The sequence below is a fragment of the Sapajus apella genome, unplaced genomic scaffold, assembly GCF_009761245.1.
Source record: "Sapajus apella isolate SASKATOON/1434 unplaced genomic scaffold, GSC_monkey_1.0 scaffold73, whole genome shotgun sequence".
NCBI lineage: Eukaryota > Metazoa > Chordata > Mammalia > Primates > Cebidae > Sapajus > Sapajus apella.
This window is the reverse complement of record NW_022437013.1, coordinates 2,911,834-2,935,939: the sequence shown is the minus strand read 5'-3', so window position 1 is coordinate 2,935,939 and position 24,106 is coordinate 2,911,834. Positions and strand designations below refer to the sequence as shown.

The following is a 24,106-nucleotide window of genomic DNA, read 5'->3' as shown; positions in this document are numbered from 1 at the left end:
GTTGGTGTGACAAGGCATTTAAAGATGTTTCTGGCATTTTTTATTTTTCATTTTTAAGGTGGCATTAAGTCTATGGTTATTGGCTAGAAATGCTGAGTTGTCAACTGTATGTATCTATAATTTGCAAAAAGAAGAAAAAACCCTGACAAACTCTTCATGCCCTTCGTCTGGCCTTGAGGCTGTGGGGAAAGATGCCTTTTGGCGGGGCTGTAGCTCAGGGTGTGCTGGAGGCTCCACCTGTTGACTTTGCATGGACATCCATTTAGCCTCAGTTTGTCTTGTTTCTGTCTTTAGTGACATAGCATTCTGCTGCCATTCTTAGCTGTGGACAAAGGGGGGTTAGATGGCATAAGTATTTGTTTTTTATTTGTTTGTTTTTTACTAAAGTGCGGTAGTTTTAAAACTGTTTTTAAACAAACTCAAGAATACTTTATTGTCAGTAAAGCAAAGAGCCACTGGATCAATGAAAGTTTAACAGCCTTCTGTACTTAAATATGATTTGCAATGTTCTGTTATTTTTTTCTACGTTTAAAATGCTGAAATGTTTTTAAGTTAAACAGTATTATATTTAAAAAATATGTGAGATATCACTTTTGACTCACTAGGATAGCTATAATAACAACATTTTTAAAAACAGAAAATAACTGTTGGGAAGGAATAGAGAATTTGGAACCCTTGTACTTTTCTGGTAGATGTGCAAAATCATGCAGCTGCTGTGAAAAACACCTTGGCAATTCCTCAAAAAAAGTTACACAGAGTTACTATGCAACCTAGCAATTCTACTTCTAACTATACACACTCCAAAATCAAAGCCAGGTACTCAGGCAAAAACTTGAGCATGAGTGTTCTTGGTAGCTATGGATATTCACAATGTTTATAGTTTCACAGTGGCCAAAAAAATAGAAACAGCTCAAATGTTCACTAACCAATGAATAGTTAACATGTGTCAATTACATACAATGACATATTATTCAGCCATAAGAGAAGGAAGTACTGGTAAATACTACAACATGAATGAACCTTGAAAACATTATGCTAAGTGAAATAAACTAGACACAAAAGGCCACAAATTGTATGATTTCTTTTATATGAAATGTCCAGAACAGGAAAATTTATAGAGATAGAAAATAGATTATTGGTTGTCAGGGCCTGGGGGAAGCGGAAATGGACTGGACAGTGTAGGGAAGGAGGAATCATTTTTTTTCAACCTTCATAAATTCCAGTTAAAGCAGATCCCTATAATAAAAGGATTAAAAAGAGAAAAGCAAAAGGAAGTTTATTACCATGTGTATATAATATGTATTTATATTTACATAAATGTATGCATATTATAGTTATATAAATACATATTATATATGTATAATATGTATTATATAGTTATATAAATATGTAATATATATGTTAGATATTATATAATATATAATTATAATATATAATTTATATATATAAAATTATATATAATATATAATTACATATATGTTATATATAATATGTATATAACATACATATGGACAATACCCAGGGAATGAGTAATTTTCAAAAAGGTAGCTTTCAAGTCCACCTTATGTAGCACCATCAACAAACCACAGTAAGTTTTTAGAGAAGTGATAAGACAAAGGAGGAAGGCTGTGACTCTCTAGGGGTGATAACTTGCGTGAAGGCAAATAAATGGCAGATAAAGACTTGTTAGTAAACCTTGTTAATGTAGATTTCTGTGTTGCCATCTCAAGGCTTGTGAGAATCTAAAATTTTCTTCAGTGGTTAGCCTTTGTTCTCCCTGGTAGAAAGGACAGGTGGTGTATCTTTTGTCTTTGTAAATGTATGTTCTGTTTTTAGACAGAAAGAGGGAGGACAGAGAGCTTTCCTGCATCTGCTTTTTCTCAATTGCCTTCAGCTCAAGACAATCCTTATGCTAAAGAGGCATATTTGGGGGTGGTATATTCTGGTCTCCCACAGGAGAGATTGCTTAACATTTATACATCATGAAAAAAAGAAAACTAAATCATCATGAAAAAAACAAAGAAAAAAAGAAAAATAAATTTAAAACATCGTGAAAAAAATAAAAAGAAAAATAAAATCAGTTTCAACACCAGAGGACATCATGAAATAATAAAAAATAAAGTAAAAATTAAAAAGAATATTCACAGTTTCTTTCAGGGCAATAAAAGTATTCTAAAACTAGAAAATGGTGATGGTTGCACAACTCTGTGGTCATACTAAAAACTACTTTATTCAGTGAATTGTACAGTTTGTAAAATACATCTCAATAAAGCTGTTATGTATTTTCAAAAACCAGGCTAATGTGATAGGAAAACAGTAAGCAAGTGGGAAAGTGACATAAGGGGCAGAAATGGAAATTTCCTAAGGATGTCATCCTCCTACGGCCACATGAAGGTCTAAGGCTCATGATGCTAAGTATAGGCTTAGCAACTTCCTTAGCTTCTTTGAGCTAGACAAAAGACCTTTTCTTTCTTCTAGAAATTAGCACTCCAAAAGAAAGGAACGAAGAACAAAATAACAACTCAGGGAGAGAAAGAATATTTGTCCCTGTATCTAGAGCAGAGGTAGTCCTAGTACCCTCCCTAGTCCTATAAACACTGGGAATATCCTCCCAACTCCCCACTCCAAATACTGTAGACACATAAGAGGAATCAAAGAAGCAATGGAGAGGCTACAATGTGGGGAGAATGTCCTTCTTGCCACAAGGACATGGAGGTTTGTTTAATGGCTTCCTACATCACATTAGTTCTCTCCAGAGCTGTGGCCCAAGGATCACCTTGGTTAACTACATTTTATTAAATGCTTACTGTGTGCCAGGCATTATGACAGGTCAGTTTACATCGTTTATCTCATTTGATTCACACAGCAATCTAGTGAGGATTTTACACGTTTGTATCCCCAATTTAATAGCTGAGGAAACTGGTAGAGATGGGTCAAAATCCTGCTTAAGATTTCATAGATAATCAGAACTGTCATAGAAGTTCTGTCCATTTTAACTTGCCCTTCAGTATCACATCATACTACTCTGTCTCTTCTGACCCCCAGGAGTACTCCTATCATGTGAGGTTATGAGAGGAAGCTCTGAGATCCTTCTAGAAATCACAGATATACTCTAAATATATTTTATTTTTTAATCTGGTTAATTTAGTGGGATAAATACACAAAGTTTTGGTCAACAAGGAATGTAACTGGCTGGCTTAGGGGAGATAGGTAGACAATCAGAAACATTCTGTCTGTACACCTTCATCAGGCCACTTGTCTGACCCACCTGAGGTCCATGAGAGAAGAAAGGAAAAATGCGTTTGTTATCAGGATTCCAGCTTTATTTGTTTCCATCATCCCATGAAAGCCACTATTCTGGAATTGTAGCCTAAAGTTGCCTTAGCTAGCAATCATAGCGAAGAGGTTAATCATTTACTATCTAGTAAGTGCTGTAGTAAGTACTTTTACATACATTATCTTGTTTGATCCTGACACAAGCCTGAGTAATAGGTAGTATTTTATCAAATCCTTTTTATGACTGGGAAAACCAAAACATATTTACAAAAACAAACTTATCCTAGACCTCTCAGCTCATAAAAATACTGACACTAATGTCCATTTCATGCCACAGAACACTTTATTTCTTAACTTTTAAAAATTTTGGTAAAAGTACATGATATACAATTTACCACCATAACCATTTTTAAGTATAGTTTAGTAGTCTTAAGTATATTCACGTTATTGTGAAACAGAGCTCCATTTTGCAAATCTGAAACTCTGTGTCTATTAAATAGCAATTGCCCTTCTATCCTTTCCCCAATTCCACCCCCATTGTACTTTCTGTTTCTAAGAGTTTAAATACTTTAGATACCTCATATATGTGAAATCATGCAGTATTATTCTTTATGTGATTGGCTTATTTTACTTAGCATAATGTCCTCAAAATTCCTTGGTATTGTGGGATATGATAGGATTTTTTTTCTTTTTTAAGGCCATATGATTTCCATTGTGTGGTATGTGTATACGCAAATATATAATGTATATATAAATATAAATATATATATATATATACAAATTTTACAAGTAAAAATATGTAATACATTTATATTTTCTTTGTCCATTAATTTTGTTTATCCATTCATCTGTCTATGGGAATTTGGTTGCTTCTAGCTCTTGGTTATTGTGAAAATAGTGCTGCTGTGAACAAGAGTGTGCAAATATCTATTTGAGACACTGCTTTCCGTTTCTTTAGATATATACTTAGAAATGGGATTGTTGATTTACATTGTAGATCTGTTTTTAATTTTGGGGGGAGGCTTCATGCCCTTTCCCATAATAGTTGCACCATTTATAATCCCAACCACAGTGCAGAAAGGTCTCAATTATCCACAATTTTGCCAACGCAGGTTATTTACTGTTTTTCTTTTTAATAGTAGCCATCCCAATAGGAGTGGGGTGATATCATTGTGTTTTGATATGCATTCCTCTCATGATTGGTGACATCGAGCATCTTTTCATATGCCCCTTGGACAGTTGTATATCATCTTTGGAGAAATGTCTATTTAAGTCTTTCACCCATCTTTTAATCTTGTGATTTAGTTTTTTGTTATTGAATTGTACAAGTCCTTTATATTTTGGATATTACCCTTTATCAGGTATATGATTTGCAAATACATTCTTCCAGTCCATAGATTGCCTTTTCATACTGTTAATTGTGATCTTTAATGAAAAAGGTTTTTCAATTTGATTCAGTCTCATTTTTCTATTTTTGTTTTTTTACCTGTGCTTTTGGTCTCATATCCAAAAAAATTATTTCCAAGCCTAGTACCATTAAATTTTTCTCCTATGTTTTATTCTAAGTGTTTTACAGTATTGGGTTTTATTGTTTAGGACTTTAATCCACTTTGAGTCAATTTTTTTATTGACAAATATACAAAATTTGGCTCAAAGTGGATTAAAGTCCTAAACATAAAACACAAATATGGTGTAAGATAAGGTTCCCACTCTACTCTTTTACATGTGAATACCCTAGCACCATTTTTTGGAGGCTATCCCTTCCCACACTTGAGGGGAATGTCTTTTGCATCCTTGAGGATTATTTCACCATATACATGAGAGTTTATTTCTGGTCTCTCTATTCCATTCCATTGGTCTATATGCCTGTCTTTATGCCAGTACCACACCGTTTTGATTACTTTATTTTTGTAATATGTTTTGAATTCAGGAAGTGTGAATCTTTTAACTTTGTTCTTCTTTTTCAAAACTGTTTTGGCTCTTCAGGCTTTCTTGAGATTCAGTGTGATTTTTAGGATGGATTTTTCTATTTCTGCAAAATATCCCATTGGGATTTTGATAGGGATTGTATTGAATCTGTAGATTGCATTGAGTAGTATGAATATATTAACAATATTAAGTCTTCTATCCATGAACAGAGGATATCTTTCCATTTACTTATGTCTTAATTTCTTTAAGCAATATTTTGCAATTTTCAGTGTAAAAGGCTTGCATCTCCTTGGTTAGGTTTATTCCTACGTATTTTGCTTGTTTTGGTGCTGTTGTAAATGAAATTGTTTCTTAATTTCCTTTTCAGATTGTTCATTGTTAGTGTGTAGATATACAACTTATTTTTGCTTGTTGATTTTGTATCCTAAAATTCTGTAGAATCCCTTTACTAGTTTTAACAGTTCTTTGTGGAGTATTTAGGGTTTTCTATATATAAGATCATGTTTTCTGTGAAGAAGAATAATTTTACTTCTTCCTTTTCAATTTGGATTTTTTTGCCAACTTTTTTATCACGTAATTACTCTGGCTAGAATTTCTAAAACTATGTTGGATAATAGTGGTAAGAGTAGGTCTCATTGTCTTGTACCTGATATTAAAGAAAAAGTTTTGATCATATCAATGAGTATGACCTTAATGTGGGCTTTTCCTATGTGGCCTTTATTTTGTTGAGGCATTTTCTTTCATTCCTAGTTTGCTGAGTGTTTTTTATAATGAAAGCTTATTTCATCTTGTCAAATACTTTTTCCGTAATCTCAATTGAGAAGATCATGTGGGTTTTTTCTTCATAATGCTAATGCAGTGTATTACATTGATTAATTTTATTGACTCATTCTTACATTCCAGGAATAAATTTCACTTGGTCATAATGTATAATTCTTTTAATGTTCTGTTGAATTCTGTTCACTGGTATTTTGCTGAGAATTCTTGTATAAATATTCGTCAGAGATATTTAGCTGTAAATTTTTTTTCCTTGTAGTGTCTGTGTGGCTTTTATATAAGTGTAATGCTGAACTGATAAAATGAATTTGGAAATGTTTCTTCCTCTTCAATTTTTGAAAGGAGTTTCAGGAATATTGGCACTAATTCCTCTTTAAATATTTGATAGAATTAGCCAGTGAAGTCATCTGATTCGGGATTTTTATTTGTTGGGAGATTTTTAATTATTAATTTAATCTCCTTACTTGTTGTTTGTCTATTCGGTTTTTCTCTTTCTTCGTGATTCAGTTATGTTAAGCTGCGTATTTCTAGAACTTTATCCATTTCTTCTAGGTCATTCGATTTGTTGGTGTACAATCATCCATAGTATTCTCTTAAAATCTCTTTGTATTTCTGTGGCATTAGTTATAATGTTGCCTCTTTCCTTTCTGATTTTAGTTATTTGAGTCTTCTTTCTCTTTTTCTTCGTTAACCTAGCTAACAGTTTGTTGATTCTGTTAATTTTTAACAAGAAAAAAAAAAAAAAAAAACTTGTTAATTTCTTCACATTTTCTATTCTCCATTTTATTTATCTCTCTTCTAATTATTATTTTTCTTCCACTAGCTTTCAGTTCAGTTCATTTTTTTTTCTAATTTCTTGAGCTATAAAGCTAAGTTGTTGATTTGATTTCTGCCTCTTTCTATAAACTTCAACTTTTGCTGTGTCTCATGCAGCATACAGATTTTGTATTTGTGTTTTTGCTTTAAAACAGAAAAAAAACCTTGTTTTGTCTCAAGATCTTTTCTACTTTCCCTTATGACTTATTTGACTCCTTGGTTGTTTGAGTGGTTTGTTTAATTCCACGTATTTGTGGACTTTTTTTCTACTGCTGTTGATTTCTATCTTCATTACATTGTGATCAGAAGAGATACTTTTATAATTTCCATCTTTTTGAATTTGTTAAGACTTATTTTACAGCCTAACATGTGGTCTATTGTGGAGAATGTTCCATGTACACTAGAGAAGAATGTACACTCTGTTGTTGTTGGATAAAGTGTTCTGTGTTGTCTGTTAGTTCCAATTGGTCTCTAGTGTTATTAAGTCCTTTGTTCCTATTGATCTTCTGTTTGTTCTTTCCATTGTTTAAACAGTGAGATATTGACATTTTCTACTCCTATTTTGGTATTGTCTATTTATCCCTTCAATTCTATCAAAATTTGTTTTATATATTTAGAAGCTCTGGGGTTTGGTGCATAAATATTTATAATTGCTATATCTTCTTGGTGAATTACACCTTTAGCTTTAAAAGGGCAAAGAAGAAGGTTCTTCTTTGTGTTTTGTAACACTTTTTTATTAAAGTCTATTTTGTCTGATAATAGTACAGCAACCCCTCCTCCCTTTTGGTTACCATTTGCATAGGGGCCCTTACTTTTAGCACCCCATGTTATACTGTCTTACTTCTGGCCCTTCATACTTCTTTCTTGTGGAGGGAGAGAGGAATCTTTGAGTTCTTTTTAGAGGCTAGGTATATGCTAAGATATTTTATTATTTCTCTTTAAATCCAGTGGACAAATGAGTAAGGTCTGTGGTAATCCAGGGGTATAGATGCCCTCCTTAGGGAAGAAGACATATAGAATATCAGAGAGTCTTGCTTACACATTCATAAGATGAATTCTCTAAAACTTCCCACTGCTCCTATGTAATCACCTGGAACTAAAAAAATGGCACTTCAATCAGTCAAAGCCTTTTCAAAGGGTCCCACTCAAAGCCTTTTCAAAGGATCTCTGATATTATCTATCACTGGAATGAAGCAAAATTTGAAGGACTCCTAAATCTTTCAGCCTCCTTCTTCTCATCTTTTGCCAAGAGTGCCCTGTGACCTTAAAATTCAGAATTAGCAGTGGTCAAGGCTAGTGAAGGTCTTTGAAGTATTTCTTATGAGGCCAGAAAAAGGAAAATATAAAATGAGGCTTCCATCTAGATCTGTAAACAACTTATCTGAAAGTCAAGTCCTGTGAACTAACATAACATTTTGTCTTCAGAGGAATGCTTTTTACCCATATCTGAGTGCCTGGGTTTCAAGGCTGTTCTTGGGACTTCCACCAAGTGGGGCCCTTCAAAGTAATCTTTCAGAGAATTGCATGTAGGCAAGATCATTCATAAGCTAGGGCAATGGCAGTAGAACTAGTTGGTGCAGCTAAGACTCTACCAGTTACCTGCATTTCCACTTTCATCTCCCCATACCTCAGCCAGTTTTAGTTCTCACTGACATATCCTTTACAGAATAGCCTCTTGCAATAATGCAGATATTTAGGTTGGCTATAGCTGGCTTTGTGCCTGTAGGTCTCTGATAGAAATAATCTAATAATAGGGTTTTGTGTGAAAGTAGAGAGCTGAATGACATCAAATAATAATGAGGCATCCTGCTGATTAATGGGCCAATTGTCCTGAAGTTCATCTGGTCTGAACTTGGCTAGAAAATATCAAACATGGATTGTTACCCAAAGCAACACAATAGCTGCTCCTTAAAGCTTCCATGTTATCCTAAAATGAGAAATGACAATCAAATTTTTCACTCACAGATGAACCTTTACTTGGGACTCTCATCAGCTTTTCTTCATGATTTCTAAAAGATGAGCTGATCCTTAATGCATATAACGCGATCTTCCCCTCTGTGAGAGATTACCAAATGTCCAGTCTCTAAGTGCTCTCATTCCTACTCCAAGAAATGTCTATAAAAATTGGCCTTTCAATATACAACTCAGAGTATATAAATTATAAGATTTATTTAATGATATGTACATAAGCCCCTGGTTTCTCCTTGGCTTTTCTTTCTGTCATTTATTTAGTTTACTTCCTTTAGGGAGAGGTGCAGGAGTCCCAGTGTTTTCCTTGGGAGGAAAAAAGCCCTCAATAAAAATATTGTACTACAAAAAATAAACTATTGGTAAGCTTGCCACAAGAGACAAACAAACAAAAACATCATCAGAAAATAAAAATATCTTTGGTAAATTTCAATGTGGTAGCCCCCATTTTAGTGAGTTTTTAGTGGTGTACAGGTTTTATTGTTGTTATTGTTGTTTTTCAATTACTTGTTTTCTTTTGGGGGATGAAAAGAAACTATTATTATCTTTTGATAAAAGATAAATACTTTGGCTTTACAAAAGCAAGTATTCAGAACAGATCAGAAAAGTTAAGAAACTTCCTCACCTATGGCTGCCTATTCTGGGCCCACTACTGACCTGGACATTAAGCCTAACCAATAGAATCTCTAATAGGGATCTGATCTTTTCAGAAACCCTTCTGTGTCTTTACTTTTGCTAGCCTCTTGGTTGACCTCTTTCATGATCTGCCTTCCCCCTTAAACTGGAGTCAGTACTCTTGAGAGACTAGCCAGACCTCACTGTGAGAAAAACTGAAGTCATAAAGCTTTCTGTTGCATGTTCTGACATCACCCAAAGGAGCTATGGCCTTCACATGTATACCCTGAAATCGATCCCTTTTTTTGTTTGTTTGTTTTGAAAATGTTTGTTTTCTTCTTTTGTTTAAGAGTGTCTCCTTGACCCAGCAATCCCATTATAGATATATACCTAGAGTAATATAAATTATTCTACTATAAATACACATGCATTTGAATGTTCACTTGCAGCTCTGTTCACAATAGCAAAGTCATGGAATCAACCTAAATGCCCATCAATGACAGATTGGATAAAGAATATGTGGTATGTATACACCATGGATACTATGCAGCCATAAAAAGAGCAAGATCATGTCTTTCATGGCAACATGGATGGAGCTGGAGGCTATTATCCCTAGCAAACAAATGCAGGAATAGAAAACAAAATACCACATGTTCTTACTTATAAGTGGGAGCTAAATGATGAGACTTATGAACACAAAGAAGGAAACATGAGACAGAGACACTGGGGTCTACTTGGGAGAAGAGAGTCGGAGGAGGAAGAGGAACAGAAAAGGAAACTACTGGGTCTGGGCTTGATTCCTGGGTGATGAAATAACCTGTACAACAAACCTCCACGATGTAACTTTACCTATGTAACAAACCTTCACATGTACCCCAACAGCACCTCCTTGGATTGGGCAAGGTGAACCTCTATACGTCCTAAAAACTTAAAAAGACTTTCTCACAAGTATCTACTTGTTCCTTAATCTTCAAGCAACAGTGCACTCTACTGTCTGGGTCAGATCAAGAGGCCCTCCTCAGGGCAGACTTGGCACTCTTGGGCTTTGTGATTTAAAGTACAACTGGGACGACTCAATGTGATAGACTCTCTTTTTATTCGTTCTTAATATTTTTGGCAGAGGGACAGATTTCTTATCTTTTTTTTTTTTTTTTTTTTGAGGCAGAGTTTCACTCATGTTACCCAGGCTGGAGTGCAATGGCGCGATCTCACCGCAACCTCCGCCTCCTGGGTTCAGGCAATTCTCCTGCCTCAGCCTCCTGAGTAGCTGGGATTACAGGCACGCGCCACCATGCCCAGCTGATTTTTTGTATTTTTAGTAGAGACGGAGTTTCACCATGTTGACCAGGATGGTCTCGATCTCTTGACCTCGTGATCCACCCGCCTCGGCCTCCCAAAGTGCTGGGATTACAGGCTTGAGCCACCGCGCCCGGCTGATTTCTTATCTTTTAAACAGAGAATAACACCTTGTAGTTAGCTAGAACAAGTATGCTGCATGTATTATGAAGTGTGGAAATTTTCTTACGGAAGGCTGTGTATTCTGCAGCCTTAAATGTTTCGGTCTGAGCATTCTGCTTACCTGTGGATCCTCATCTGAGGCCTAGCCAATGGACCCTCTAAACAGGGAGCATGCCTTCCCAGGAGGCTCTTCACATTTTGGCTAGAAGCCAGATATTTGGACTCTTGCTTGCAACACCACAAGAATACATATTTCTAACAGATCACCCAGACCTCACCTCATTACCCCCTTAAACCATAAAGTCTTATTTTAAGTTCCCTGGCACCACACAAAGGAATGATGACCTTTGGGTGCTTTTCCACAGATACAGTGACCATTACTATAATTTTCAAGTTTTGTACTTTTTTTTTTTTTTTTTTTTGGAGACGGAGTTTCACTCATGTTACCCAGGCTGGAGTGCAATGGCGCGATCTCGGCTCACCACAACCTCCGCCTCCTGGGTTCAGGCAATTCTCCTGCCTCAGCCTCCTGAGTAGCTGGGATTACAGGCACGCACCACCAAGCCCAGCTAATTTTTTGTATTTTTGGTAGAGACGGGGTTTCACCATGTTGACCAGGATGGTCTCGATCTCTTGACCTCGTGATCCACCCGCCTCGGCCTCCCAAAGTGCTGAGATTACAGGCGTGAGCCACCGCGCCTGGCCAAGTTTTGTACTTTTTTTAAACTTCTGTTTAGACAGCAGGATCTCAGTCACGTGGTTGGCCAAGGTGAAACATTGCTGTCCTAAAAGTTTCTCTCTTGCCAATGTCTAACTCTGTTTCTGGACAGTTCTCACCTCTGGGCAGGCATTGTTTTAATATGCAAGTCCTAGATAGTATACAAGAAGACATGGCTGAAGCTTGTCAGTTGAATGCTGGGAGAAGTATGTCTGAGACCTGGGCTGCAGTGAGGGTGCTTTGGAGACCAAGGTCAGTTTGAAGTACATAAAAATTCAGTGACATTTTGTACTGGCTTTCCTCATGTCTCCACCAGCCCACAAGATCAAAAGAAGCCCTTAATCTCTGTCAGAGGGGAGAAGAACGGATCCCTTACTTTGAGCATAGGCTGAGAGGAAGGCGAGAGAAAGGCTTGGAGATTTCTAGGGCAACACTTGCTGGAAAAAAAAAAAAAAAAAAAAAAAAAACCTGCATCTCCTTGGTAGATAAGTGACAAGATTATAAGATGATGGCAGAATGCAACAGAAGGTAGGAAAAGGCAAAAGGGCTCATGACTTTTTCACGCTGAGAAAAAAGAGAATGAATGCGATATTATGATAAATTAAAATAATCTGGTCTCTGCCCCAGTTCCTTGTACACAGCTCCTGAAACCCTTGGAATCTCTGGAGTAACAAAAGTGTGTGCTAATGAGATGACTGGTGGCATGGTCACCTAGATAGCTTCAGAATGGGGGCTGGTCATAGGAAAGACCAACATAGAAAATTGAGACTTTCAGCCCCATCCCTTCAACCTCTGGGGAGGGGAGAGAGGCTGGAGGTGGAATTGATCACCAATGGCCAATGATTTAACAAATCATGCCTACATGATGAAGTCTCCATAAAAACCTAAAAGGACAAGGTTTGGAAATATATCTAGTTCCTGAACTCATAGAAGTTCCTGCAGAGTGGCATGCACAGAGAGGGCATAGAAGCTCCACATCCTTGCCCCATATCTTGCCCTACGTATCTCTTCCATTTGACTGATCATCTGTATCCTTTATAATAAAGAGGTAAACGTGAATAAAGCATTTTCCTGAGTTCTGTGAGCCACTTTAGCAAATTATCAAACTTGAGAAGACTGTCACAGGAATTTTGGTTTATACCCAGTAAGTCAGTAGTATAGGTGTCAACATATTACTTGTAATTGTCACCTGAATAGGGGACAATCTTGTGAAACTGAACCCTTAACCTGTGGGATCTGATGCTACTTCTAGGTAGATAGGGACAGAATTGAGATAAATTATGAGACAACCGTTCAGTATTCACTAGAGAATTCCTTGGTATGTGGGGAAACACCCACCTGAACCCAACTGCACATCTGGTCACAGAAGTGTTCTGTGCTGTGTTGAGTGAGTGTGTGTGAATAGGAAAAACACTGCATTTTTCTTATCTGCAATAGGGAGACAGCCAAAAGGGACACCCCACAGACACATTAGGGAAAGCCTGCTATTTGCACTTTTTGCCTCTCACTGGCAGACATGGGCAGCAGAAACATACAAATATTCTTTTCTTTTATTTTCTTTTTTATTATACTTTAAGTTCTGGGGTACATGTGCAAATTGTGCAGTTTTGTTACATAGGTATACACGTGTCATGGTGGTGGTTTGCTGCATCCATTGCCACATTATCTACTTTAGGTATTTCTGCTAATGCTACCCCTCCTCAATTCCCCCACCCCCTGCTATTCCTCCCCTAGCCCCCCACCACCCAGGCCCCAGTGTGTGATGTTCCCCTCCCTGTGCCGGTGTGTTCTCATTGTTCAACACCCACTTATTAGTGAGAACATGTGTTTGGTTTTCTGTTCGTGTGTCAGTTTGCTGAGAATGATGGTTTCCAGTTTCATCCATGTCCCTGCGAAGGACATGAACTCATCCTTTTTCATGGCTACATAGTAGTCCATGGTGTATATGTGCCACATTTTCTTTATCCAGTCTATCATTGGTGGGCACAGAATCTACGGAGAACTTAAATTTACAAGAGAAAACAACCCCATCAAAAAGTGGGCAAAGGATATGAACAGACACTTTTCAAAAGAAGACTTTTATGCAGCCAACAAACATATGAAAAAAAGCTCATAATAATTGGTCATTAGAGAAATATTCTTAATTTATTCACATAAATCAGACCTAACTTATCTGGTGGAATCTCGTGGGGGACTGTGAGGAGGAATGATATCCGAAAAGTGCAGGAAAGGAAAATCCTTAGAGGAATGAAACTCAGGAGGAAATGCGAGAGGGCATAATTGTTACACAACATGCTAGGAGACCCATATGCTCCCCATTTGCTTGGTGTGGGGAACATAGTGATGCTAACTGACATACTGTTCCAAGTCCTCCTAATTCACTTCAGGCACAAATGCAGTACACTCGAACCACACCCTACCCAAGAGTGGTGGGCTTTATGTGCTATCCTTTTAAATGATACCTGCCATTTTCTAGACCCTTTTGGGGATTTTTTTTGTAAAGTATACATGTTGAGGTGCTTTCTTCTTTTTGTGTCTTGCATTTCTTTTATATTTGTGTCTGTTTGCTTTTCTCACACTTTGCAGTTTAATTTTATCTTTTGGCTTATAAAGAACTTTTTTTATATAGGCTATTGAGGTACAGGTAGTCTTTGGTTACATGAGTAAGATCTTTAGTGGTGATTTGTGAGATTTTGGTGCACCCATCACCCAAAGAGTATACACTGCACCGTATTTGTAGTCTTTTATTCCTTGCCCCCCTCCCACCCTTTCCCTCAAGCCTTCAAAGTCCATTGTATCATCCTTGTGCCTTTTCATTTTCATAGCTTAGCTCCCACATATCAGTGAGAACATACGATATTTGGTTTTCCATTCCTGAGTTACTTCACTTAGGATAACAGACTCCAGTTTCATCCAGGTTGATGTGAATGCCATTAATTCATTCCTTTTTATGGCTGAGTAGTATTCCATCGTGTTATATATACCACAATTTCATCATCCACTTGTTTATTAATTAGCACTTGGGTTGGTTCCACAATCTTGCAATTGTGAATTGTGCTGCTGCAAACATGCATGTGCAAGTATCTTTTTCGAATAATAACTTCTCTTCTTCTGTGTGGATACCCAGTAGTGGGATTGCTGGATCAAGTGGTAGTTCTACTTTTAGTTCTTTAAGAAATCTCCACGTTGTTTTCCATAGTGGCTGTACTAGTGTACATTCCCACCATCAGTGTAGAAGTGTTCCCTGTTTATCACATCCATGCCAACATTTAGTGTTTTTTCATTTTTTTATTATGGCCATTCTTGCAGGAGTCAGGTGGTATTGCATTGAGGTTTTGAGTTGCATTTCCCTGATCATTAGTGATTTTGAGTATTTTATTTTTCATGTTTGTTGGCCATTTGTATATCTTCTTTTGAGAATTGTCTATTTATGTCACTAACCCATTTTTGATGGGATTGTTTGTTTTTTCTTGCTGATTTGTTTGAGTTTGTTGTGGATTCTGGATACTAGTGTTTTGTCAGATGTATAGATTGTCTGTTAAATACCCTGGTGCTAAAGGCAAATGTGGTAATTCTCAAGTATTAGCCACCAGAGATATTTCTTATTGGTCTTCACCTTTGGAAATTTGTTCTCGTTTTCTCCTTCTATTTAGATAACAGCCCCTTCAGTCTTGTGGCAAGCTAAAGTAAAAACGTGGTGGGTCATCGCATCAGTTTGGAGACTCCCTCTCCAATGTCCAAAAGTTCTGTAAAACATTAACAATGACCTGCTGACACAAGAGTGAGGTAAAATGGAGGCTCTACCTAACAGCCTTCTTTTGTACATCATTCTTCAGTCCCTTGCTTTCTACTTGGATCTTACTTTCAGCCTTGCCCCAAATGAAATATACAAATACACACACACACACACACACACACACACACACACACACACACATAAAATGTGTCTTCAACAAATTTGTAAAATTCTTTCCATGCAAGCAAGTATACAAGTCTGAAAGAGCTGCATCTGAGAACCCTTTGGGGTATTTTTTTCTGGGTGAGGGAATTAGGGGAGTCCTCCTTTTTTTTCATTATAAGTTCATTTGTTTCTTTTTGCCTCTTTAGAAATGTCTTCACTTGCAAATCCACTTTCTGTAATCTTAAAAAAGCAGCACATGCTCTCCTATTTGGTCTGGCAAAGTTGACCCTCCTCTCTTTCAGGCTCTTCTGAATCTTTCTCTTCTCAATATGTTTTTTACTTCAAGCCTTTCTCCAAAACATTTAAAAAGTAAAAACTTCTCTTCAGGATGCAAAAATTCATTAAGATGCTCGTACACAGTATGCATCAAACCCATAACAAACATTCTTTTGCGATGCTGAAAACATGGTTCTTTGTGATAGCTGTGATAGGGGTCATCATACCTGCTATGTTTGACCAAAGCCCAAGACTATGCCTCAAGGAGATTGGAGTTGTCCAGAATGTCAACCAAAGCGACATTCTAGAAGACTCTCCTCTAGACAGAGACCATCCTGGGAAAGTGATGAAGACGTGGAAGACAGTATGGGAGGTGAGGATGATGAAGTTGATGGTGATGAAGAAGAGGGTCAAAGTGAGGAGGAAGAGTATAAGATAGAACAAGATGAAGATGACCCTCAAGAAGAGGAAGAGGTCAGCCTACCCAAACGAGGAAGACCACAAGTTAGATTGCCAGTTAAAACAAGTGGGAGAATTAGCTCTTCTTTCTCTAGTCGTGGCCAATGACAAGAACCTGGAAGATACCCTTCAAGGAGTCAGCAGAGTAAACCCAAAACAACTGTTTCTTCTAAAACTGGTAGAAGCCTAAGAAAGATAAACTCTGCTCCTCCTACAGAAACGAAATCTGTAAGTATTGCCAGTCATTCTATTCGTCACAGTCATGGCCCCTGCAAGGAGATGTATTTGTGAAATTACTTAGTCCTTGTAGAAAACGCAGAGGAGCCTCGTCAAGATGGCCGTTGAGCAACAGCTCAGGATTGCAGCTCCCAGTGAAAGAGCAGAGGGTGAGTGGACGCCACATTTTTATTGCCCACAGACTAGGAAATTCCCAGGCGGAGGAGCCCCATGGGTGGCCAGCATGGTGCCCTTTTGGCTGGCGATTGGAGACACAGGAAGTAGCCCATTCATCTGTTTAAAAAGGGGACTGAACAGGGAACCAGGACAGTAGATTCCAGGGCAAAAAAAGCACCACGAATCTCAGTGCCGCTGTTTAAGCCAGTGCAGTGAGTTGCCGCATGGGAAAGCACACAGATCCCGGCACCTCTTCAACAGGCGACTGGAACACCAACTTAAAAAAAAAAGGCTCTGAGGCAGGGACCCAGGCGATCAGGCTCAGCTGGTCCCACCCCCACAAAAGAACAGCAATCAGAAACTCTCTGGATTGAGAGTTTCACAGCAAGCACAGCTGAATCCGGGATGGTTCAGCTCTGTGGGGCAGGGGCGTCCGCCATTACCGAGGCAGCCCGCCACTACGGAGGTAGTCAACCAATGCTAAGTTAGCCTGCCGTTGCCAAGGCAACCCGCCATTGCTGAGGCAGCCCGCCATTGCTGAGGCAACCCGTCATTACAGAGAGAGCCCACCAATACAGAGGTGGGCCACCATTACCGATGCAGTTATAACTACACCCATATAAACAGGACTGCAGGGAAGTTCAATCAGCAGCTGGGTGGAGCCCACAGCAGCTCAGCAAAGCCTCTACAGGCAGACAGTGACTAGGCTGCCTCCTTGCTGGGCAGGGAAGCTCTGAAGGAAAACAAAAGAAGGCAGCAGCACAAAGGAAACTCATAAATAAAGCCCTAAATCCCTGGGGCAGAGCACCTGGGGACAAAAAGCGGTTTATGAGTTCTGCTGCAGCAGACCTAAGCGTACCTGCCCAGCAACTCTGAATGAATAATGGAGCTCACAGCTCAGCACTTGAGCTCCTATAAAAAAGAGACCGTCTCCTCAAGCAGCTCCCTGACCCCTGTATATCCAAAGAGCCACCTCATAAAAGAGAGAACAGATTGACACTTGGCGGGTATCTTTCAGGGACAAAGATAGCAGAAGAAGAAAACTTGTAACAACCCTTACTGTTCTGCAGCTGCTGCAGGTGAACCCCAGGCAAGCAGGGCCTGGAATGGACCTCAGCAGACCTACAGCAGAGGGGCCAGACTGTTAGAAGGAAAGCTAAGAAACAGAAATAACCTCATCATCAACAAACTAGACGTCCACTCAGAGACTCAATCCGAAAGCCAGCAATTACAAAGACGACAGGTGGATAAATCCATAAAGATGGGAAGAAACCAGCGCAAAAAGGATGAAAACACCCGAAACCAGAACACCCCTCCTCCTACAAGGGATCACAACTCCTCATCAGCAAGGGAACAAGGTTGGATGGAGAACCAGTGATGAAATGACAGAATCAGACTTCAGAAGGTGGGTAGTAAGAAACTTCTGTGAACTAAAAGAATATGTTCTAAACCAATGCAAAGAAACTAAGAACCTTGAAAAAAGATTTGACAAAATGCTAATGATAATGAACAAAATAGAAAGGAATATAAGTGAATTCATGGAGCTGAAAAACACAACATGAGAACTTCATGAAGCATGCGCAAGTTTCAACAGTCGAATTGACCAAGCAGAAGAAAGAATATCAGAGGTCGAAGATCAACTCAATGAAATAAAACGGGGAGGCAAGAATAGAGAAAAAAGGGTAAAAAGGAATGAACAAAGTCTCCAAGAAATGTGGGACTATGTGAAAAGACCTAATATACGTTTGATAGGCATACCTGAATGCGACGAAGAGAATGAATCCAAGCTGGAAAATACTCTTCAGGATATTATCCAGGAAGACTTCCCCAACCTAGCAAGGCAGGCCAATATTCAAGTTCAGGAAATACAGAGAACACCACAAAGATATTCGTCAAGAAAACCAACCCCATGGCACATAATCGTCAGATTCACCGGGGTTGAAATGAAGGAGAAAATACTAAGTGCAGCCAGAGAGAAAGGTCGGGTTACCCATATAGGGAAGCCCATCAGACTCACAGCAGATCTCTCAGCAGAAACCCTACAAGCCAGAAGAGAGTGGGGGCCAATATTCAACATCCTTAAAGAAAAGAACTTTCAACCCAGAATCTCCTATCCAGCCAAACTAAGCTTCATAAGTGAAGGAAAAATAAAATCCTTTGTGAACATGCAAGTACTCAGAGGTTTCGTCACCACCAGACCTGCTTTACAAGAGGTCCTGAAAGAGGCTTTACACATATAAAGGAACAACCAATAACAGCCACTCCAAAAACATGCCAAATGGTAAAGAGAATCAACACAATGAAGAATCTTCATCAACTAATGGGCAAAACAGCCAGCTAGCACCAAAATGGCAGTTTCAAATTCACACATAACAATATTAACCCTAAATGTAAATGGACTAAATGCCCCAATCAAAAGACACATACTGGCAAATTGCATAAACAGACAAAACCCATCGGTGTGCTGTATCCCGGAAACCCATCTCACATGCAAGGATACACGAAGGCTCAAAATAAAGGGATGGAGGAAGATTTACCAAGCAAATGGAGAGCAAAAAAAAAGCAGGAGTTGCAATTCTCATCTCTGATAAATTAGACTTTAAAGCAACAAAGATCATAAGAGACAAAGAAGGACATTACATAATGGTTAAAGGATCAATGCAACAAGAAGAGCTAACGATCCTAAATATATATGCACCCAATACAGGAGCACCCAGATACATCAGGCAAGTTCTTAATGACTTACAAAGAGACTTAGACTCCCACACAATAATAGTGGGAGACTTTAACACCCCATTGTCAATATTAGACAGATCAACCAGACAGAAAATTAACAAGGATATCCAGGACTTGAACTCAGACCTGGACCAAGCAAACCTAATAGACATTTACAGAACTCTCCACCCCAAATCCACAGAATATACATTCTTCTCAGCACCACATCACACCTACTCTAAAACTGACCACATAATTGGGAGTAAATCTCTCCTCAGTAAATGCAAAAGAACGGAAATCATAACAAACAGTCTGTCAGACCACAGTGCAATCAAGTTAGAACTCAGAATTCAAAAACTAACCCAGAACTGCACAGCTTCATGGAAACTGAACAACCTGCTCTTGAATGTTGACTGGATAAACAATGAAATGAAGGCAGAAATAAAGTTGTTCTTCAAAACCAACGAGAATGAAGACACAACATACCAGAATCTCTGGGACACATTTAAAACAGTCTCTAGAGGAAAATAGATAGCAATAAATGCCCACATGAGAAGCAAGGAGAGAACAAAAATTGACACCCTATCATCAAAATTGAAAGAGCTAGAGAAGCAAGATCAAAAAAACTCAAAATCTAGCAGGAGACAAGAAGTAACCAAGATCAGAGCAGAACTGAAGGAGGTAGAGACACAAAAAAACCTTCAAACAATCAATAAATCCAGGAGCCAGTTTTTTGAAAAGATCAACAAAATAGACAGACCACTAGCCAGATTAATAAAAAAGAAAAGAGAGAATAATCAAATTGATGCAATAAAAAACGATCAAGGGGATATCACCACAGATTCCACAGAAATTCAAATAATCATCAGAGACTTTTACAAACAACTCTATGCACATAAACTAGTAAACCTGGAAGAAATGGATAAATTCCTGGACACTTGCCTCCTCCCAAGCCTAAACCAGGAAGAAGCCGAAACCCTGAACAGACCCATAACAAGGTCTGAAGTGGAGGCAGCAATTAAGAGCTTACCACCCAAAAAAAGCCCAGGTCCAGACGGGTTCACAGCCAAATTCTACCAGACATACAAGGAGGAGCTGGTACCATTCCTTCTGAAACTATTCCAAACAAAAAGAGGGAATTCTTCCCAAATCATTTTATGAGACCAACATCATCCTGATTCCCAAACCTGGCAGAGACTCAACAAGAAAAGAAAACTTCCGGCCAATATCCATGATGAACATAGATGCAAAAATCTTCAATAAAGTACTGGCAAGCCGACTGCAACGGCACATCAAAAAGCTTATCCACCATGATCAAGTAGGCTTCATCCCGGGGATGCAAGGCTGGTTCAACATACGCAAGTCTATAAATGTAATTCACCACATAAACAGAACCAAAGACAAAAATCACATGATTATCTCAATTGATGCAGAGAAGCCCTTTGACAAAATTCAACAGCCCTTTATGCTAAAAACTCTCAATAAGTCAAGTATTGACGGAACGTATCTCAAAATAATAAAAGCTATCTACGACAAACCAACAGCCAATATCATACTGAATGGGTAAAAATAGGAAGCATTCCCCTTGAAATCTGGCACTAGACAAGGATGCCCTCTCTCACCACTCCTTTTCAATATAGTACTGGAAGTTCTAGCCAGAGCAATCAGGCAAGAAAAACAAATAAAGGATATTCAAATAGGAAAGGAGGAAGTCAAATTGTCTCTATTTGCAGACCACATGATTGTATATCTAGAAGACGCCATTGTCTCAGCCCAAAATCTCCTGAAACTGATAAGCAACTTCAGCAGTCTCAGGATACAAAATCAATGTGCAAAAATCACATGCATTCCTATACACCAATAACAGACTTAAAGAGAGTCAAATCAAGAACGAACTGCCATTCACAATTGCCACAAAGAGAATAAAATACCTAAGAATACAACTAACAAGGAATGTAAAGGACCTCTTCAAGGAGAACTACAAGCCACTGCTCAACGAAATAAGAGAGGACACAAACAGATGGAGAAACATTCCATGTTCATGGTTAGGAAGAACAAATAACGTGAAAAATGGCCATACTCTCCAAAGAAATTTACAGATTCAACGCTATCCCCATCAAGCTACCAATGACCTTCTTCACAGAACTGGAAAAAAAACACCTTAAACTTCATATGGAATAAAAAGAGAGCCTGCATAGCCAAGTCAATTCTAAGCAAAAAGAACAAAGTGGGAGGCATCACACTACCGGACTTCAAACTATATTACAAGGCTACAGTAATCAAAACAGCATGGTACTGGTACCAAAACAGAGATATAGACCAGTGGAACAGAACAGAGGTCTCAGAGGCAACACAACATATCTACAACCATCCGATCTTTGACAAACCAGACAAAAACAAGCAATGGGGAAAGGATTCCCTGTTTAATAAATGGTGTTGGGAAAGCTGGCTAGCCATGTGCAGAAAGCAGAAACTGGACCCCTTCCTGACACCTTACACTAAAATTAACTCCAGATGGATTAAAGACTTAAACATAAGACCTAACACCATCAAAACCCTAGAAGAAAATCTAGGCAAAACCATTCAGGACATAGGCATAGGCAAGGACTTCATGACCAAAACACCAAAAGCATTGACAACAAAAGCCAAAATAGACAAATGGGACTTAATGAAACTCCACAGCTTCTGCACAGCAAAAGAAACAGTCATTAGAGTGAATCGGCAAGCAACAGAATGGGAAAAAATTTTTGCAGTTTACCCATCTGACAAAGGGCTGATATCCAGAATTTACAAATAATTAAAACAGATTTACAAGAAAAAAACAAACAAGCCCATTCAAAAATGGGCAAAGGATATGAATAGATACTTTACAAAAGAAGACATACATGAGGCCAACAAACATGAAAAAATGGTCATCATCACTGGTCATCAGAGAAATGCAAATCAAAACTACATTGAGATACCATCTCACGCCAGTTACAATGACGATCATTAAAAAATCTAGAGACAGCAGATGCTGGAGAGGATGTGGAGAAATAGGAACACTTTTACACTGTTGGTGGGAGTGTAAATTAGTTCAACCATTGTGGCAGACAGTGTGGCGATTCCTCAAGGTCCTAGAAATAGAAATTCCATTTGACCTGGCAATCCCATTACTGGGTATATATCCAAAGGATTATAAGTTGTTCTACTCTAAGGACATGTGCACACGAGTGTTCATTGCAGCACTGTTTACAATAGCAAAGACCTGGAACCAACCCAAATGCCCATTGATGATAGACGGGACAGGGAAAATGTGGCACATATACACCATAGAATATTATGTAGCCATCAAAAACGATCAGTTTGTGTCCTTTGTAGAAACATGGATGTACCTGGAAACCATCATTCTCAGCAAACTGACAGAAGAGCAGAAGATCAAACACCGCATGTTCTCACTCATAGGCGGGTGTTGAACAATGAGAACACATGGACACAGGGAGGGGAGCACTACACACTGGGGTCAGTTGGGGGGAAATAGGGGAGGGACGGTGGGGGTGGGGAGTTGGGGAGACATAGCAAGGGGAGAGATGCCAGATGTAGGTGATGGGGAGGAAGGCAGCAAATCACACTGCCACATGTGTACCTATGCAGCAGTCTTGCATGTTCTTCACATGTACCCCAAAACCTAAAATGCAATAAAATAAATAAATGGAAAAAAAAACAAATGCAGAGGCTGGAAAAGTGATAATGATACACCAGAAAATAGCCTCAGCTTCCCTAATTTCAGAGTCATTGTCACAAAGTCAAGTGAACACTCAAGATCTTTAAATGTTGCTTCACAACTTTCTCTCCAAGAGAGTGAATCCAAAAGAAGACGCAGAAAAAGACAATCTCCAGAGTCATCTCCTGTGACACTGAGTCAAAGGAGTTCTGGCTGACAGGGAGGAGTTCATGAGTTCTATGCTTTTGAACAACTTCTTGTAGAATTGGTACAACATGATGACAGCTGGCCTTTTTTGAAACTTGTTTCTAAAATCCAGGTTCCAAACTACTATGACATCATCAAAAACTCATTGCCTTAAATATAATTTGTGAAAAAGTGAATAAATGTGAATATAAATTCGCATCTGAGTTTATTGATGTTGAATTAATGTTTTCGAGCTGCTTTGAATACAACCCTCGTAACACAAGTGAAGCAAAATCTGGAACTAGGCTTCAAATGTTTTTTCATATTCAGACTCAAAAGCTTGGACTCCACATCACACCCAGTAATGTGGACCAAGTTAGCACACCACCGGCTACGAAAAAGTCACAAATCTGACTTTGTCCTTCTAAAGGATGTATTTGAGGAAAAACAAATTGTTCATGAAAATGGAACATTAAATCATTCTCTAAAGCAGACATATACGTATAAAGCAATAACAACTGATTGACCACATGAAAGTGTGGCTTGCACTATATTCTCAATTTTAATATTAAGCACTCAGGAGAATGTAGGAAAGGTTTCCTTTGCTGTAGTTTTGTTCAGTATCTAATAAGTTTGGATACAGTACTGGTTTACAGAGGTTTTTGTACATTTTTGAGATCATTCATGTGTCCAGAGGTCTTGGAAAATATTTTTTCACCTGTGATCTATTTTGTTATTGATTATTTTTTTAAAAGTTGTGGTATTAACGGAGAGTTATCTACATGGATGATTCTTCTGCTACAGCACAGTTTAGAAAAATTTGTTTATGTCTTCATTGTTTAATTAGTAGATTCTTTCAACACTACACATGAATGAATCCAATCTTATATCCTTGAAGTGCTGTACCAGTGCTGGC

The 24,106-nt window shown here is 38.3% G+C and overlaps 1 pseudogene; it reads left to right on the top strand.

Moving 5' to 3' along the window:
• Positions 1 to 15,908: 15,908 nt before the first annotated feature.
• LOC116531929 lies at positions 15,909 to 23,779 on the top strand (annotated as a pseudogene).
• The last annotated feature ends 327 nt before the right edge of the window (positions 23,780 to 24,106 follow it).